Source organism: Aythya ferina (assembly GCF_964211825.1).
Source record: "Aythya ferina genome assembly, chromosome: 5".
NCBI classification, from domain to species: Eukaryota; Metazoa; Chordata; class Aves; order Anseriformes; family Anatidae; genus Aythya; species Aythya ferina.
Genome location: NC_140301.1, coordinates 26,901,600 through 26,920,145, shown reverse-complemented (window position 1 = coordinate 26,920,145; position 18,546 = coordinate 26,901,600). Strand labels below are relative to the sequence as shown.

General features: G+C 38.8%; 1 long non-coding RNA gene across 1 annotated transcript in view; it reads left to right on the top strand.

Annotated features, from left to right (window-relative positions):
• Window positions 1-18,546, top strand: part of LOC311437072 — a 174,209-nt gene that overhangs the window by 110,517 nt on the left and 45,146 nt on the right. Inside the window, exons 3-4 of the long non-coding RNA XR_014693280.1 lie at window positions 671-704; window positions 2,495-2,582. This is a non-coding gene — a long non-coding RNA (uncharacterized lncRNA). The remainder of the gene's footprint in view (window positions 1-670; window positions 705-2,494; window positions 2,583-18,546) is intronic.

The window sequence follows — 18,546 nt, the reverse complement described above, 5'->3', positions numbered from 1 at the left end:
AAGACTGAATCTCTGACTTTTGATCAGTATGCAACACTGTGATGATGTACAGCAGCTCTCAGGGTGGCATGAAAGCCAAAATTGTTTATGTACAGTACCATCTTGCTCGAATGATGTTGGGGCTGACTCAGTCCTGAACCTGATGATTTTCCCCAGGGAAATGGAGGTGCCCCTCGCAGTACAGGTAAAGCCCAATGCTCCCTGCAGTCTCCAGCTGTGCACACTGGCTGAGGCAAAATGAGGCAGCAGAGAGTACCTGGAGACCTTCCAAAATGACCCAAATGTCACCTGTTTCAAGCACTTGGGATCAGTAGGGAACTGAACTCAGGTTGAATTTAAGCAGCTTCTTGTGAGACTTGTTGACACTTCCAGGCACAAAATGTTTTGCTCTTTAACAGGCAAAGAATTAACATTTTACTATGCAGGAAAAGTTAATTTAGACCCAGCCCAGGATACTGCTCCCTTGTCTAGACAAAAGCAAGGAGACAGCATGAGTAATATTTTGTGTTGCACTTCTGCAGAAAAGAAGCAGAAAAAAAATAAAAAATTATAGGTATGAAGATTTCTCAGAGTCTAATAATACAGTACCCTTTAAAAGTGTCCTGAAGAATATAGTAATGATTGTCCTTTTTTTTTTTTTAATTTATTTATTCTTATTTCTTATCTTTAGGTTTATTGTTACTGACCACTTCAGGAAAGAGAATGTAAGTTCTGGCTTTAGTTCCTCAGTGGCAGAAATACTACAACGTATAAAAACTGTGGAATTCAAAGTAGTCTGTCTTCAGGGACAGGACCATCTGCTCCCTTGCTTGGGCACAGTGTGTGCATACCAGCAGGCTCCGTCCCTCAATGGCCTTTGAATAATCCTTTCACTAAAATAACATAATAATGCTTTAGGTATTAATGGTCTGCTTTTGCCAACTTCAGTAAATGAAAGAATGGAACTTGTTATGTTCCAAAATAAAACTGAAGTTCTTTGAACTGCTGGCAATACTGAAAATAAGTGAAGTACGTAGCAGTAGCAAGCATATATCCAAAACCCACGCAACAACATTCTGAGACATGCTCAATTGCTTTTTAGGGTAACTACTATCACACCATTTTTTGCTTGAAGCATCCATGTTCTGCCTGGTTCTCTTGTTGGTGCTTCCCAACCTGCTCTGCACCCAACATTGTGGAAATCCTGAAACTGCCCAAAGAGAGTGGCATTCCAGCTAATCACTGGTCTCGTGTTTGTGCCTCCCACCTTCCTTACTACTTGCCGTAGCCTTTTTCCATTTGTGTGTGTATGTGTAGGGGGCACACGTAAAATCCTTCAGGAGTCTGGGGGATATCTGGTGAGTGCTGTGATGTGGAGATTGCATTTGTAAGGGCCAGTTGCCACAAAAGTACCGAATGAGGGTATTGCAGTTGGTACTGGCCTAGCTCTAGCTCACTCCTAGAGTTTTCAGCCTTTTTATGATGTTATTTCCAGTGGAAACATAAATCATGCTTCTAGAATTTAAGCCTCCTGAAAATAGACCTCCTTTTTTTTACTTCATCTTTACAGACTCTCAGGAATAGTCCTCACCCACAAACTGATAATTGTGGGGCTACATATAGCAAGACTGTTAAAAAAATAGTTACGTCATTACAGAAATGGTGTATCCGTCATAAATATATATGTGTGACAAGGATTTTAGAGAAGTGTAATATATTTTACAAGATCTACTCGTACTGTAAAGAAAACACAAATACTAAGAGCATACAAGCCTCCCAGTCAACAGAAGGAGCAGACTTGAAATCAAGTACAAGCTGAGAATAATTGCTCTGAATTTAATTTAATTATGGTGCTAATCAATTAGAAAAGTGTTAGGTGTTATTTGTGGGCAGAATGAGGTACTAATTACAGGGAATTGCTAAAGTTGCTACTTATTAGGGGATAAACAGAAAGAAAAGTTACTGCCTGTGGAAATATGAGAGTTTACATCATAATCAGTCTCAGTGTCTGTGGAGCTTCCTTGATAAAATTTCTGCGGATTTGTTCAGATCTGTTTTCCTCTGGAGAAAATCACATGTGTTTCATTCACTGGGAAGAGTTAAAAGTGAAGTGCTTTATGGATACAGTTAAGGTTTGTCCAGAATGCTATGTGTCAATACAGGTTGCTTAGGGTCAAGTTAATAATTTCTGTAAATTCATCTTTTTCTTTTTCTTCTGCACTATGACATGAAACTTACACATTCTCTTCTTTTCCTGGTGGCCTTTTTCATATATGGGGGACCAGCAAACCACAGACAGTTCTGAAACACTGAACCTGAAACACTGAACCTGAATCAGAATTATTAAACTAGAATTATTAAACCAGACATAGTGAGCTGTAGAATAAGAATCCCGTACTCTGATGTATGCACCTTCTATTAAGGTATTATTAAGTTATATTTTTTTCCCAGATTATCATACACTGGAGTAATCCTTTTTCTTTAGTAAACTAAAACCGTGCTTTTGCTTTTCAAGATTCTCACCATGGGACCATTTTGTTCTGTAATTTGGCAGCACAAAACCTCTGAGTAGGAGGTTTGGACTTGCTTTCAAGATAACTGAGGTACTCTTTTTCTTTCCTTTTGCTAATTTTTTGGTATTTTGCTAAGCTTTTTGATGAGAATGTGTGGACCTACAAGAATAATTTTTCTCATGGAAGTGGGAACACTTTTCTCTGCTATAAATGGGGGTGGGAAGGGGAGAAAATATTTTTTTTGAAAAAATAAAGAGCAAAAACTTACAAAGTTTTCCAGAACTCATATCCTTGAAAAGGATACTTTTATTCAATTATTATTTTATTCAACACATCTTATTTTTATACTGCTCTGTTCAGATATTCCTACTAGTGAGTAAAACTCTCTAGTAATTAAGACATTTGCCATATGACACCAATGAAATAAACACTAAATTGGGGTAGAATAGGGTACAGCAGTTCTGACATAATTTGTGATTATTTTTAACCCATGCATCAAAAAATTTTATACCAAAACAAGGAAGTAACAATTCACAATAATATATTCATGTAGGTGAATGTGTCTAGTCATTAGTCATTAAATCAGAGCTTAGTTGCCACAGTACTTGTCTTCCACTCCATTCCTTGCCAATAAGCTGCTCATGTGTCCTCAGAGATCTCATCTCTAATTTTTCTCACCTGTAAAAGGCCTGTCATGGAAGTAAAAGTGGGGTTAAATATTTTCTAAATTGTACTGGAACTTTTTGTAGAAAGTTAAGTATATGAAAGATAAATCCGAAGTAATATGTGCATGGAACAAAAATATGTACTTCTGTAGAATATATATTTTCTATGTTGGTGTATCTCTGTATATCTCTCTAAGCTTCTGTTGGCAGTGCCTTACATTAGGGGGTTTTCCACTTAACTGGCAAGAGAAAGGTATCTTCATAAAATTGCCTCCCTTCCATGCTGCAACTCTCAAAAATTTTTTGGGGGGGAGAACTTCCAAGGCTGCATCTCAAAATTTGAGCAGGGACAATAGAATAAAATGATTACATCTGGTTATAGGGTCAATAAGCTTTAAACTTTGTTCATAGACAAACTCCTTGTCCTAGTAATTGTACTATGCATAAACTTGCAGTGTTGGGGTCATGTGTAAACTCACTCCTCAAAAGCTGAGCAAGCTCACAGAAGTGCTCTAAGACCTCTGAAGGGAGGTGTTCTTTTTGTTGTTGTTTTGTTTTGTTTGTTTGTTTGTTTTTAAACAACTTGATTTGTCACAGATATGAGCAGTGAAGACTATTGTCCTTCACTATACAATATGTGCTAGATGAGATTCCAAATTGAGCTGACAACAGTTAGCTTTCCAGGTATGGTTCTTATTTTGGAAATAAAAGCATTTCTTTAACTATTGTATTAAGTATTTTCACCCACAGAAGAGCAGGGCATATCAAACTCTTTCCATTTATTCACTTTCCCGATAACTCCCAGAAATACTGTATGTGTCACTTTGGCTGTTCTCTGCATGTTCCTGGCTCTTGAGTTGGTGTAGCAGACATATCACCACCATTTCTCTCTGCCCTGCTGCAGGTGCAGTGACTTCCTGGGTATGATTGTCCAGGGCAGGAGCCCAAAAAATCCCTGGAGGACAAATCACCAGAGAATCTGAGTAGATATTGTAGATTTTCAAGTTCATATAAATTGAAATGTAATCAAAGTAGTCAACATAATCAAAGTGCCTTACAAAGTCACTTACTAAGGGACTTATATGGCTTACTACTTCAGCCATCCACTTGTTGCTTCTGGAATAGCAATAACAGGTATGAATTGTAATAAAAAGACCTATAGCTGTGGAATATCAAGACTTTGATCCACAGTCAAAATATGTACCATGAGCAGCCTTAGCTTTAAATAAACCCGTATCTAATACAATTTCTAAGTTTCCAGTTCAGTGTGTTAGCAAATTATCTTTGTAAGAGATAGAAAGATATATTTTTTTAAAAATATATATATTATTCTCTTATTCCTGGTCCACCCTTAACTGTTATGTAAGGAATTCCTAAAAATGACACAGTTGATTTTGCTATGCAAAAAGTATTTTGAAGGGATGACCAATTTTATTCCAGAAGCTTCTTTTCACTGTGTAAGTCCACAAAGAGCTTATTGGATTTTATCTAACCACCAAAACAGATAATTCAGTTAGGCCTTTATAGTTTGGATACGTATGTTGAGAGCTCACTATCAAACTAACACTTTGTTATTTGTCGGAGGGATTGGGCTTTAGAGTTTGCTTTATACTTGCAAAATGTAGCATATTGAATGGCACACATGCTGACCACTAACATTTACAAAGCATTCCTGAAAATCAGTGCTTCTTGTATATGGCTTTCTATGAAGGTACTAAGTGAAAGATATACCTGTTAGGCTTTTCAGAACATGTGCATTTAATCTGAACGTAAATTTTAGATCAATTCAAACAACAGCGACAGGAAACCTGGTTCTTGATATAGTTCTTCTGACTGTAGAGAATTATAACTAATCTTCAGCCTGAACTCAGCAGCAGCAAAACTGCCTGAGATATATTAATTTAAGTGAAGTTTTGAAAAAAGAAATTAAAACCAGTTCAGGACACCAGCATTATTCCAGCATTCCTGTAGAAAGTGTAATGAGATCATTAAGATGGACAGAGATTTGAGGCAATGGTAGGATATCTTATTAAATGACTGGTGTGAAACAGAAGGTTTGACTTTTCTTTCACTTGCACTAGTAGAAATTAGAGATATGCTACATGGTGTAACAGGAATAATGCCAGTATAACTTCAAAGAGAATAAAGCTCATCATTTCTAACAGACAAGTACTTGGTCTGGAGATGCAAAAGTTTGTAGCATATAATTTGGGCTGATACACACTGGCAAAACCGCAATTGTGTGAATACTGTAATTGTCCAATCTAACTTCAGTCCTCCATGAAAAGAATACATTCTAAATGTGGTTGATAATAATACTATAAATTTAGACTTCATAATTATCAACACTAAATGCTATATATGTAAACTTTCATCTATAACAGAGCAGAAAATTTTCAAACTGACAAGGTGATTGAGTTATAAAATTGCCTTTTTGCATTTATGCCTGGATTCTTAATTAGCTGGTTTTCTAAAGTGTTATTTATTGCTTTCTAAATATAATCAAAACTTATTTCAAAGTCTTTGAATTTTTTTTTTTTTCTGAGAAGCTGTGTTTTGTGTAGAATTGTGTATCTTGTGTAATACAGAATTGACATCTGAGAAAATGGTGACAGCTGCTTGCTACCTCGGTATCAGTTAGGTTCTTGCTGTGTCACGGCATAAGCAAAGCTTTCTATATTCTCCACTCTTTTTTCACTTAATTGCATGGAGATTTTTTATCTGACACATGATAAAAGCTACAGTGAAAAATTCTAGTGGCACTTAACTGTTTCCAGTCATCTGACAGCTTAGTGGAAGATGTCAGCAAATTTCTTCAACAGCACTACTTAATTGTGAAAAAAAAAGAGCCTATATGTTTTGCAGAATTATCCTCCAAGGCCGTGCTGTGATTTCACTCAAAATGTATTGCTTAGAGTCCTTCAACAAATGGATAATATTGCCTTTTCTCTTTTTGGGAGTTAGTTCATTCTCTAGTTAAGAAAGTAAGTCCTCTTAGTGAGCAGTGTTTGCTGCTTCTGCAGACTTAGAGGATGTGAAAGAGGTTCTTGCCCATGAACTATGATGTATTTCAGGAACGTTTGCTACCAACACAGAATATGTTCGCCTTGGAGCTGGAGGTTTTCTGTAGAACACAACAATAAAATGATCTTTAAAGCCACCAATTCTAGCACCCAGGTGTGCTGTATATGCATCCTACTTCTCACATACTAGAATACTTTAAAAATATCAGAGTTCTTTATTGAAATCTCAGTCAGCCATACTAAGATAAGATTTAAAGTAATTGTAAATGAAAATAATATTTATAGAACACTTGCCTGACTGAAGGTCTGCTGCCTGCTGTACAAAATCCTCGTTTTCCAAGGGCAGTCAACTCCTTTGTTTTAATAAGCCACTCACTGGCAGATTTGATACTAGTTCTGCAGGTCCTAGTAGTTTTCTGTAGAAAAAATCATTCTGATATATCTTATTACAAGTGCTACAATTCTTTACCACAGTGTTATTTGGGAATGTCAACCTTTTAAACCTGTTTACCTACTGTACCCACTTTATTTACACAGTGTGACAACACTCACGTGCTCCATCTTACACAGCTGTCCAGTCTCATCTGTGGTCGGTGGCCAAGAATGTGACTGAAGGACTGTCAGCATGCTGTACCACAGGTTGAGTGGCAGCTGTTTCATTTCCCATGCTCTGTGGAGCCATGTAGTATAACACACAAACCAGGCCGCAAAACAGGCCTGCAGCCACCATGTCACATCCCAGTCTGACATGTGCCCATGGACCTGGGTCTGTGCCATGAAACACTGCCATGAAACAAACTCACACTTTGTAACATGGGGAGGCTAAGAGGATTGAAACATTTCCAAAGTCTGGGCATATTCCTATCTCTTTCCAAATGTCATTTCTAACTTTTATTTTTATTTTTATTTTTATTTTTTTTTATTTTTATTTTTTAAAAGTGTTAAAAGTGTTTTTTAGCAAAGAAAAAATTGATGCAATTCATAAATGAAATGCCGGGCTGTAGTATCACAGAATCACAGAATTTCTAGGTTGGAAGAGACCTCAAGATCATCGAGTCCAACCTCTGACCTAACGCTAGCAGTCCCCACTAAACCATATCCCTAAGCTCTACATCTAAACGTCTTTTGAAGACTTCCAGGGATGGTGACTCCACCACTTCCCTGGGCAGCCTGTTCCAATGCCTCACAACCCTTTCAGCGAAGAAGTTCTTCCTAACATCTAACCTAAAACTCCCCTGGCTCAACTTAAGCCCATTCCCCCTCGTCCTGTCACCAGGCACGTGGGAGAACAAACCAACCCCCACCTCGCTACAGCCTCCCTTGAGGTACCTATAGAGAGCGATAAGGTCGCCCCTGAGCCTCCTCTTCTCCAGGCTGAACAAGCCCAGCTCCCTCAGCCGCTCCTCGTAGGACTTGTTCTCCAGGCCCCTCACCAGCTTCGTCGCCCTTCTCTGCACCCGCTCAAGCACCTCGATGTCCTTCTTGTAGCGAGGGGCCCAAAACTGAACACAGTACTCGAGGTGCGGCCTCACCAGAGCTGAGTACAGGGGGACGATCACCTCCCTAGCCCTGCTGGTCACGCTGTTCCTGATACAAGCCAGGATGCCGTTGGCCTTCTTGGCCACCTGAGCACACTGCTGGCTCATATTCAGCCGACTATCCACCATCACTCCTAGGTCCTTCTCTGCCTGGCAGTTCTCCAACCATTCCTCTCCCAGCCTGTAGCTCTGCTTGGGGTTATTGCGCCCCAGGTGCAGGACCCGGCACTTGGCCTTGTTGAACTTCATGCAGTTGACCTCAGCCCATCGGTGCAGCCTATCCAGATCCTCCTGCAGAGCTTTCCTACCCTCAAGCAGATCGACACATGCGCATAGCTTGGTGTCATCTGCAAACTTACTGAGGGTGCACTCAGTGCCCTCGTCCAGATCATCGATTAAGATATTAAAGAGGACCGGCCCCAGCACCGAGCCCTGGGGGACGCCACTAGTGACTGGCCTCCAACTGGACTTGACTCCATTCACCACGACTCTTTGGGCCCGGCTATCCAGCCAGTTTCTAACCCAACGAAGCGTGCGCCAGTCCAAGCCTAGGGCAGCCAGTTTCTTGAGGAGAATGCTGTGGAAGACGGTGTCAAAAGCCTTGCTGAAGTCAAGGTAGACCACATCCACAGCCTTTCCCTCATCCACCCAGCGCGTCACTTTGTCATAGAAGGAGATCAGGTTCGTCAAGCAGGACCTGCCTTTCATAAAGCCATGCTGACTGGGCCTGATCGCCTGCTTGCCCTGCAAGTGCTGCGTGATGACTCTCATGAAGCTCCATGAGCTTCCCTGGCACTGAGGTCAAACTGACAGGCCTGTAATTTCCCGGGTCTGCCCTCCGGCCCTTCTTGTAGATGGGCGTCACATTTGCTAGCCGCCAGTCAACTGGGACCTCCCCCGATAGCCAGGACTGTTGATAAATGATGGATAGTGGCTTGGCCAGCTCCTCTGCCAGTTCTCTCAGTACACTTGGGTGGATCCCATCTGGCCCCATCGACTTGTGCACATCTAAGTGCCGTAGCAGGTCACCAACCAGTTCTTCATGGATAGTGAGGGCCACATCCTGCTCCCCATCCCCTTCCACCAGCTCAGGGTACTGAGTATCCAGAGAACAACCGGTATTGCCGCTAAAGACTGAGGCAAAGAAGGCATTGAGCACCTCCGCCTTTTCCTCATCTCTTGTAACTAAGTTTCCCCCCGCATCCAGTAAAGGATGGAGATTCTCCTTAGTCCTCCTTTTTGTGTTGATGTATTTATAGAAAAGTTTTTTTGTTATCTTTAATGGCAGTAGCCAGATTGAGCTCCAGATGAGCTTTAGCCTTCCTAATTTTGTCCCTGCACAGCCTCGCTACATCCTTAAAGTCCTCCCTAGTGGCCTGCCCACTTTTCCAAAGCTTATAAACCCTCTTTTTTCTCCTAAGATCAAGCCACAATTCTCTGTTGAGCCAGGCCGGTCTTCTTCCCCGCCAGCTCATCTTTGGGCACTTGGGGACAGACCGTTCCTGCGCCATTAAGATTTCCCTCTTGAAGAGCACCCAGCCTTCCTGGACCCCTCTGCCCTTCAGAACCGCCTCCCAAGGGACTCCACCAACTAGTGTCCTGAGCAGCTCAAAGTCAGCCCTCCGAAAGTCCAATACAGCGGTTTTACTGGTCCCCTTCCTGGCCTCGCCAAGAATAGTGAACTCCACCATTGCGTGGTCACTCTGCCCAAGACAGCTCCCGACAATCACATCCTCCACCAGTCCTTCTCTGTTTGTGAAGAGAAGGTCTAGCGGGGCACCTCCCCTGGTAGGTTCACTAACCAGCTGCGTCAGGAGAAAAAATTGATGCAATTCATAAATGAAATGCCGGGCTGTAGTATCTGGAAGCATAAGTTTGAAATCATGTACGTGTTGGATCATAGCTGTTCTTTCCCTTCACCTCCACTCCCTGCCCTGGAAGCTTATATTCTGTCTACTTTTTTTTTTTTTTTTTAATGTTGATTTTCCTTTGGAAGTTGCACTTCCTAAAACAGTGCACTTTAATGATTTTGCATTACTCAAGTGTTTTGTAAACAGTATTTGATCTCTTATCAAGCCTCCTTCAGTGCTTATATCTGAAAAGACGCTCAGACAAAAAATGTTCTTGTAATTCTATACAGCCACCGAAAATTGATTCATCAATTTATATTATTAATAACAGAGCTCACTATTTCCAGATAAACTGCTGGGGATTCTTTTTTTCTTCCTCATCCTCTTTCCAATAAAGATTGAATATGGAAAATGGAAACATACAAGTCTGCTACTGACTTAGCAGCTGCTTTGCATGCTGTATAAAACAGTTCAAACTTAACATAAAGAGGTTGACTTTCGTATAATAGAATATAAAACTATTCCAAACTGATCATTGCAGGACTTGCTGAGAAAGAAGTCCACTATGGTTTTAACCTGGCTAATTTTTCATGACATGTTTTGATGTTTTGGACTTGCAATTTATTTTTTGTGTATGTGTGTGTCAAGATTTTTCAAGACTTTTTTCAGCTTGAACCTGCAGTTTACTAGTTTACTAGCTTTTTTTTTTTTTTTTTTTTCTTTTTCCTCCAGTTAGCTGAAGATTTTACACAGAACTTCCTGAGTTAATAGAACCCTAATAGTCTTAGTTTTTGCTATCAGTGAACAAGTCAGACCTACTTATACCTTTACAATAGTTAAGGTTGGTCTAAAAACTCATAAAGAGAAGAAATATGATTTCAGTGTGCAAGAACTGAAAATGGAATAGGAGAGCATCAAAAGTGAGATCTAAAAATTATAATTCTATCTCTGTTCCAAACTGAGCTGGAACACTGTCTGAATCAGCATTCGATTTAGACAACTGTTAAAATATTATTTCAGAGAGCCTGGTATCCTGAAGTATTGGTCAAAATTTGATTTGTTGCCCAAAACTCTAGAAAATCATTACTGACATTTCAAGTTATTATAGAAAACCTTGTAGAAAACTTTTTCCACAATAATGCATTTCAATCTATTTTATCAGTTTTAAAATGTATATATATATTTTTTTTATGAAAAAATAGTTTTATATTAACTTTTTCCCTGACAGCCAAGACAAAACTAACCAAGAATTATTATAGGACCTTTTTTTCTGACCAAAAATTTTGATCAGGTCTGTATCATGTATAGCAGAAAAAAAAAGTAGCAGTATAGAAGTAGAGAAAAAGATGAAGATGAATTTTACATTAAATAAAAGTATATCACTATTGTAAATATGTTTTTAATGATTCAGGGTATTTGTGATATAAATTTCTTTTGGGTTATAGCTAGACATAGACTTGATAAAAGGAATGCATTTGTGCCTACCTGTAGCTTTGTACCTGCACACATTTGAAGCCCCTCAATTTTTTCATGGTGTTACTGTATCACGGTACAAATTTGGACTTTTATGGACAGCAGGGTACAGGTGCCCTCTTGTCACACCAGTATGTGGTTGGGATACAGTCAAGGTGCATGCCCCAACCAAGAATTGGGGAACATATCCAGTACAGGGAAAATGACCCATGACTCTACTTAGGTCCACTCTGGTGGCTATCCAGAATAAATTTATCTCCTTGGTCAGTGCCAAACTGAGCTGGAACACTGTCTGAATCAGCATTCGATTTAGACAACTGTTAAAATATTATTTCAGAGAGCCTGGTATCCTGAAGTATTGGTCAAAATGAAAACTGGTCTTCATACATAAATTTGAAGCAGATTGTGTTCCCCCAGTAATGTGCCCTTAGAGCATTGCAAGGGGAAAAATAATAATAATAATAAAAAAATAATAAAATAAATTGGACTACTATGCCTCTCTTCAAGACTTTTGAGCTATTGGCAGTCTGATTTTGTTTATGACAGGAAAAATGAAATCTCTTGATGTGGTTTCTCATTTTTCTACTGAAATATAGACTTGGGTTAGGGGAAAGATTGAAAATTTTCCAGTAAGATAGGGTGCCCTAATTAACTTCAAAAATTTTTCGTGTCCTACTTTTGAAAGTAAATTCAAAAGTAGGACATGAAAGCAATCACCATGCCAAAGAACTGCAGCACTGAAGTACATACTATTTTTGAGCATTATTTTAGGATTCTTGGCTGCAAATTCCTCTGTATAATTCCACATGTACAAACAGAATCGTTAGGCAGGGAGCAACATGTCCCCGCTCAGGACAAGAGGAAGTGAATCATGACTCACTTTCCAAGCACTGGTATGAAATAAGTGGGCCAACAAGTGGGGATGACAGCTGCAGCTTTCAGTGTCAAGGGCCCATAAGAGTGATGTGGTTCCCACGATGGCATATTGTTTGCATTTTTCTTTCCAGTGTGATGACTCCCATCTTGTTTTGTGATGCTTACAGGGTACTTGATAAGGCATAGCCATGAAACAAATATTTTGAAGAAGCTGGAAAAGTGGAAAGATCAGTACCCTACCAGAAATGACGCACATTTGATATTGCTGGTACTTGGTAATTACTCAGTAAGGAAAGTAAATTTAGCCAAAGATACAGCTAATCGTACAGTTACAGAATAACTCCTGTTCTCTGGCAAATATGTGGCATATGGAAGAGCAAACAACCCTTCACATAGACTGCTGCTGAATGGTCTTGTAGCCTGTTAGACTTGTATGGAACATTGAACTTCAAAACCACAGGGAATCCTACGTTTTCAGTATTTTTGTTATCTTCCAAATAAGGACAAAAGAAGAATGAATTTGAGCATTTTTTTGTGTGTTAAGAAAATTGGTCCAAAATATTTAACTTCAGTTTTTCTGTTTTTTTTTTTTTTTTTTTTTTTTTTTTTTTTTTTGATTTTGTCATTTTAACTTGAACATTTGTAATCTTTTAAAGGGAAGAAATGGCAATGATGGCATCTCATCCTGTAGAAACAAATGTTTTCCTTTGGTCAAAATAATATTTTTACTTTATTGGGTCTAGTTATTACAATAATTTCCTCTAAAATGTGTGTCAAAAAACATATAGTTCTAAGCCCTTACGTTTATAAAGAAAAACTTTGAAGAATGTGACATGGCTGTAACTGATACAGTAATGCTTTCCTGAGTTAGTCATCTGATGCGGTTCCTGGTACTCGTGCCAATGGATATTCTTTTATGTATTTAGCTTTGGCCTAATATTCCCATAACTTTATTAACATTCTTAGCTGTTTTAAACAGCATCCCCAAATATGGTTATATGGCAAATTTACATAGCAATATTAAAAAATCTGAATCCAGATAATTTCTCAAACTTTGTGTTTCTGTACCTTGTAAAGTAATTTTTTAATGATAGCCAGCAGTTCTGAGAATCAGGGTTCATTCTGTAAGCAGTGTTTTAATTAAAACTTCCAAGTGCCTCCCACAGCCATGTATCTTAGGAAATATTTGGGATTTAAACATTTGGAAATTTAATATGGTGTTTGTTTGTTTGTTTGTTTTTCAAATGAAGGAATCCATTCATTTGGGATCAATTTTCAAACCTTCAAGTCCTATTTCCTTTCATTACAGTGGCCCAGTAACAAACTGTAATGGTGGCTTTATTTACAGATGTACAAAGCTAATATCATGGTGCCATCATAGCATGGATAACAATAAAGTGCATGAGTATTTAGGACTTTTTGGAAAGTTATTTTCTGAGTAGGCTGGATGTCCTGACAGTGCTATAGCTAATGAGGGCATAGGGTTCTGAGAGGGTTTTAGATGGATTGTTTTCATATCTGCTATCAGCTCTTAAATAAAGCCACTTCTGTCCATCATGTAGATATTAAGCAGTAATGTGGGATTTGTTTGTCTCTATTATTTGTTCTTTTCTTCAGCTTTAGAGGGCCTGGAGCATGTCAGTGCTCATGTAGATCAGCGGAGCCAAGCAGGGCCGTGCTGTGGGGAGCTGGAGCCCAGCCCCCCTGCAGCCTCACTGGGGCAGGGGCTGGAGGCCCTGGGGCTGATGCGGGAGCCTGGGCCTTTGACAGGGACAGGCAGGTCTATCAGTGCTCTAAAGGGCCACGACTTCTCATGCCTTAGCAGGATGTATTAGAAAGAGGAAGGAAAAGCCTAGAGAATCAGAAAGCTCTTGATGTGTCTGTAAAAACAAGAAAGAAAACCTGGTTGGGAGCTATGAACAACCAGATGTCGCTGGCTCACCAATCTTGGAAAAGCAGTTCAAGGAAATAATTGAGTATTTTTCAAAGCACTTTCCTTTCCCGGGGCCCTTTCAGGCACCCTGATGTCTTTGATACCCAGGTTCACTCTCAGGTTTTCTCAGTGATCAGTTTTTAATAACAGATAAGTGAGGAGAACCTAAAAAGCCTGAGACTCTCCTGTTTGGAGAGCAGATAATTGAGAGGATCAGCTGAACCTGTCTTACAGAATTACGAAAATAGTGAGCACATGGCAGTGTTAGTCACTGTTACACAGGGATCAGAAGACACTCAGAGGAACCAGTAGGGGACTGGTTTAAAATAGATAAAAGGAAAAAAATACTTTACACCATAGGTAGTAAACTGCTGGACACTGCTGCCACTGGAAGTTGTGGATACTGAGTATTTTCTGGTTCAACAGGGATTAGGTGAATCTGTGGATGACTGGCCCATAAACAGGATACAAAAAGGAGTGCCAGAGGGTTCATCCCTCTACCTGCTCTGAATGTCAGGAGAATGCTAGGGAAATTAATCTCGCAAAATGGCGGGGTCACATCCTTTCCCTATATACTCTCTTTACTCCACTGTTGAACACAGACTTCTGAGCTTTACCCATAAGCCCACTTTTTATGGGCTTATGTTTTTGACTCCTCTCACTAGCACTTCTCCATTTTTTTGATGGGACAAGGCATTGCACTGAAGAAATGTCTTTGTCTCTCACTCACAAGCTAAATAAGGACGGTGAAGCAGGGAATATTTCTGCCACCTTTACCTGAAGCCGTGACAGACCTTTTCTTCCTAATATGCATCACTTCCTTACATGTTCTGGCTTTGTATAGTGTGAGTTTTAATCTTTTCAATCTCTTAACTATTGGTCTGTTGGACATAGGATTAGGCAGCAGCAGTCATGCATAGGCTAAGCATTACTAAGCTAGTGGCAGAACTATATCCAATCTCTTTTCTTTTCATTATAACTTGTGGGAAATTAATAAGTACATCTTACAGTTATTTTACGGTAAATCCAGTTAAAATGGAATGAATGTAACACTAGTGCTATTATTTTCTTAATAAGGGTGAGTTATTTGAAAGCATCACAAATAAGAATAATAATTCCACCCAATCATTTTATATGGAGTACAGACAATGCAGCACCCTTAATGCAGAAAAAAAAGGGGGGAGGGGAGGGAAGGGAAAAAAAAAGAAAAAGAAAAAAAGAATAAAAGAAAAAAGGGAAGAGAAGAAAAGAGAAGAAAAAAAAAAGAGAAGAAAAAGAGAAAAAAGAAAAGAAAATAACTCTATTTAATATGGACATAGTTTTAATCTTATTTAAAATCATTTGATTATCTTGCCTGTTTATTGTTTAGATGGAGGAAAACTTGATGTTTTTGTTTTCTTAAGTTCCTCACTTAGATGGATAAGTGAATAAGCGAACAAGTGGCTGCTTGCTTCCTAGATCTGTGTTCAATAATACCAAAATTGGCTTACTTTTGGCTGAAGGAAAATATTTGCACAACAAATGAATGGGCAGCCACTGTGTCCAATACCAGGAGTCGGCCATCTGGATTTAGCATCAGGTGCCCGGAGAAGGAACAGAAAAACTCTTTGTTCTACATAAATCTCCAGAGAAAGTTTTGATCCAGATCCTCAATCGGATGCTGCTCTGGATACCACTGGAAGTGTACCTTCACTTGTTTATTAGTGTTGTGTGCTTCTGGATTTGCAATGATTATGCTCCTATGTCTGGGGTGTTTGTTTTCCCTTCATTTGTCAGATCAGGAATACCAGATGAACTGTTAACCTTTGGTGACCTACTAATATCTTTATATTTTCACTGTCAAATTGTACAGCAACTCAGGGAACAAAGGACCCTCTTTTCAGTCCCATTACTTTGCCAGAATATTTCTATGTTTTTGGAGAGGTACCAGCAAGATATTCAAGGAGCAGTCAGATGAGACAAGCTTTCACTTAACACAGATTTTACTGATTCATTCAGGAGGGAGGATTACTTCTGTGTCAGGTAGAAGTGCTACTTTCAGACCAAAAGATCTCAGTTTAAATAGCAGCTACAGCTACTGTCCAGGGAGTGTACACTAGGAGATCAAACACCGGATGGGGAGAGTCCACTAAATCAATAAGTCTGCTGTAGTGTCTGGCCCTTATTAGACAGACACTGCTAGCCCACATGGTATAACAAAGTTCAAGCATTATAACAGAGATTTCTTACGGGGACCACAATGCAATATTTTTTTCCTAATAATATATTGCCAGAAATATTTGAGTTGTTATTTTTATCCTTTTTTTTTTTTTTTTTTTTTTTTTTAAGCCTCATAAATTATGCTAAAACCATACGACTTCCAGAGATGTGCCTTAAAGTATAATTGCTATCTTTTTCCAAGTACAGTTTAGTGAAATTACCAGCGTAACTAAGGAACGCATATAGTGCCCATTCCAATGCTGTAAGGATACAGTGTGACTCCTCAATAGGGTGTGAAGACATTTTGTTTTAACATTAATTTACTTGCCTGGAATGTTCATTGATGACATTCTTGCTACTGCAGCCACAAGATGATCTTGACATTGAATGGATTTTGCATTGATTTTATGTTCCATCAGCCACAAAATGCAAGAGGTAATGGCTATGCTTCCTTGTGGTAAAAATATAAAATCTTTTCTTAGAATAATCATTACTATAAAGTCACTCATAATATAAATTCATTCATTTGAATGCTCACAATTAGCCTGAAAACTGTTTGTCTGGAGTGGGTATATAGCTATGCAAGAAGATATGTTATTTTTCAGACAGGTGAAATTGCTTGCTTTTATGTATGTATGGTAACTGTTGTAATTTTATATAGTACTAATGACTCTTCTGGCACAATGCCTATGCATATGCCTCCCTTAAACAGGCACACCAGCCCCAAATATCTCTTTCCTGAATTTGTCAGGTTGTTGAACAATTTATTTTCTTTCTTTAGATGGCTAGCTGCATTTTCAGTGTTTATAAGCATAATTCAGTGCTGGCACAATTGATTTTTCCATTACTACTCAGTAGTATAGTAAAAAGCATGTAGCTTGTGTAACAACAGTGCTCTGTAAATGAATCATAAAATGGAAACTACATTCCGTCTTTAGAAATACATCATGTACTGCCATTGAAGCAAGGTAAAATGGTTTTCATCCCAGCTTTGTACTGTAAATTTATTTTATCTCAGTTGACTTTCTTTATCATTCTGTTGCCATCTATGAGTAATAGACTTTTGCAGCTGAATAACAGAATTACACTAATTTATTAATCCAACTCTATACAAGTAACATATTGTTTGATTCTTCATTCCAATATTCTGTTTCCAAGAGTGCCCAGTAGCAGGTAATCTGTGAAAGGTTAAAAATTAAGAAGGTTCTGTAGTAGATTGCTTCACATGACAATTTAACAGAAAGATCAAATGTGCCATATGTTAAGCAAATGCCCATTGAACTATTTTCCTTTTGAGAACACTTAAAAGATTAGACTGCAGAAATGTTTTACATTTCCTGTAATATCATTTGCAATGTATAAAGTAATGCTAGAAACTCAATCTGAGATGAACACCCAGAAGCAAAACTTTATTGCAGTGTGTTTTCAGGTCAATGAAGGATGAAAGGATAAGGAAGACATGCTGCTAGAAATACCGTTCAATATGGGGCAGGTCCCATCTTGTAGGCTCCTTCCCTCAACCTAACTTGGAAGCAGTTAAGGCAAGTGGAATAACAGAGGATTGCTTGTGTTTGTTTCTTTTAATTATTGCTATGTGATGTGCTACTCTGAGACAAAGACATACTGTCCTTAGTGACCTTTTCCTTTTTGTAGAACACATACATTTTGTGGAGGGAAGGACTCTCTGCCATGAACTTTGAGCTATGAAAAATACATAGCAACACAATACATGACCTGTTAATTTTGAAAATGACTGTCTATGATAAGTAAATAGAATTTCCTGCTCTAAATGCATTTTCTTGCTCTGTATTCATGATAGTTAAGTAGACAGCCACTGCAGGTGCAGTAATGCTCTGTAATTACTGATGCCTAACTATGTGAATTTTGCCAGGTGTGTATTTCCCTGCACTCTGGCACCATGTGCCTCATTTGGAGGCTGACTGTATGGTTACTTGAACTACCATTCAACGCCATAGGCAAAGAAACACAGACTTAGCTGGTCAGAATGCAAGGAATTTCTTCATTTCAACACGGTTATTTTATAAAAATTGAAGCATGAATTGTAACATTTATTTCCCATTTGTTTCTGGCTCTGATTCATTTGTGTGCTCAGAATGATTAAAATACTTGCTCTGAGAAGATGCTAACACGCCCTCCTCCTCCCAAATCCCCCAAATCCAAAATATACATAAATAACCTGAAAAAACGCTTCAAAGCCACAGAAAAGGTAATTTCAGGCTGCTGAAAATTGAATAGTTTAAAAATATTACCAAAAAAAATAAAATCACAGTGTTTCAAAATACTTAGGAAATATTTGGTCATGAGAATGCAGAGGGTGTCTTTTATTCTTCGTGTCCCCTCTCACTTGTGCAGAGACAAGGTGGAGAAGGAAGATACAAGTTTTAAAAGCAAAAGAGAGTTACCCTGGGAAAGGGATAAATAAAGGAGCTTAAGAGACACAGTGCAAGCAAAGGCTGGTGATGTTTTAGCAGGATAG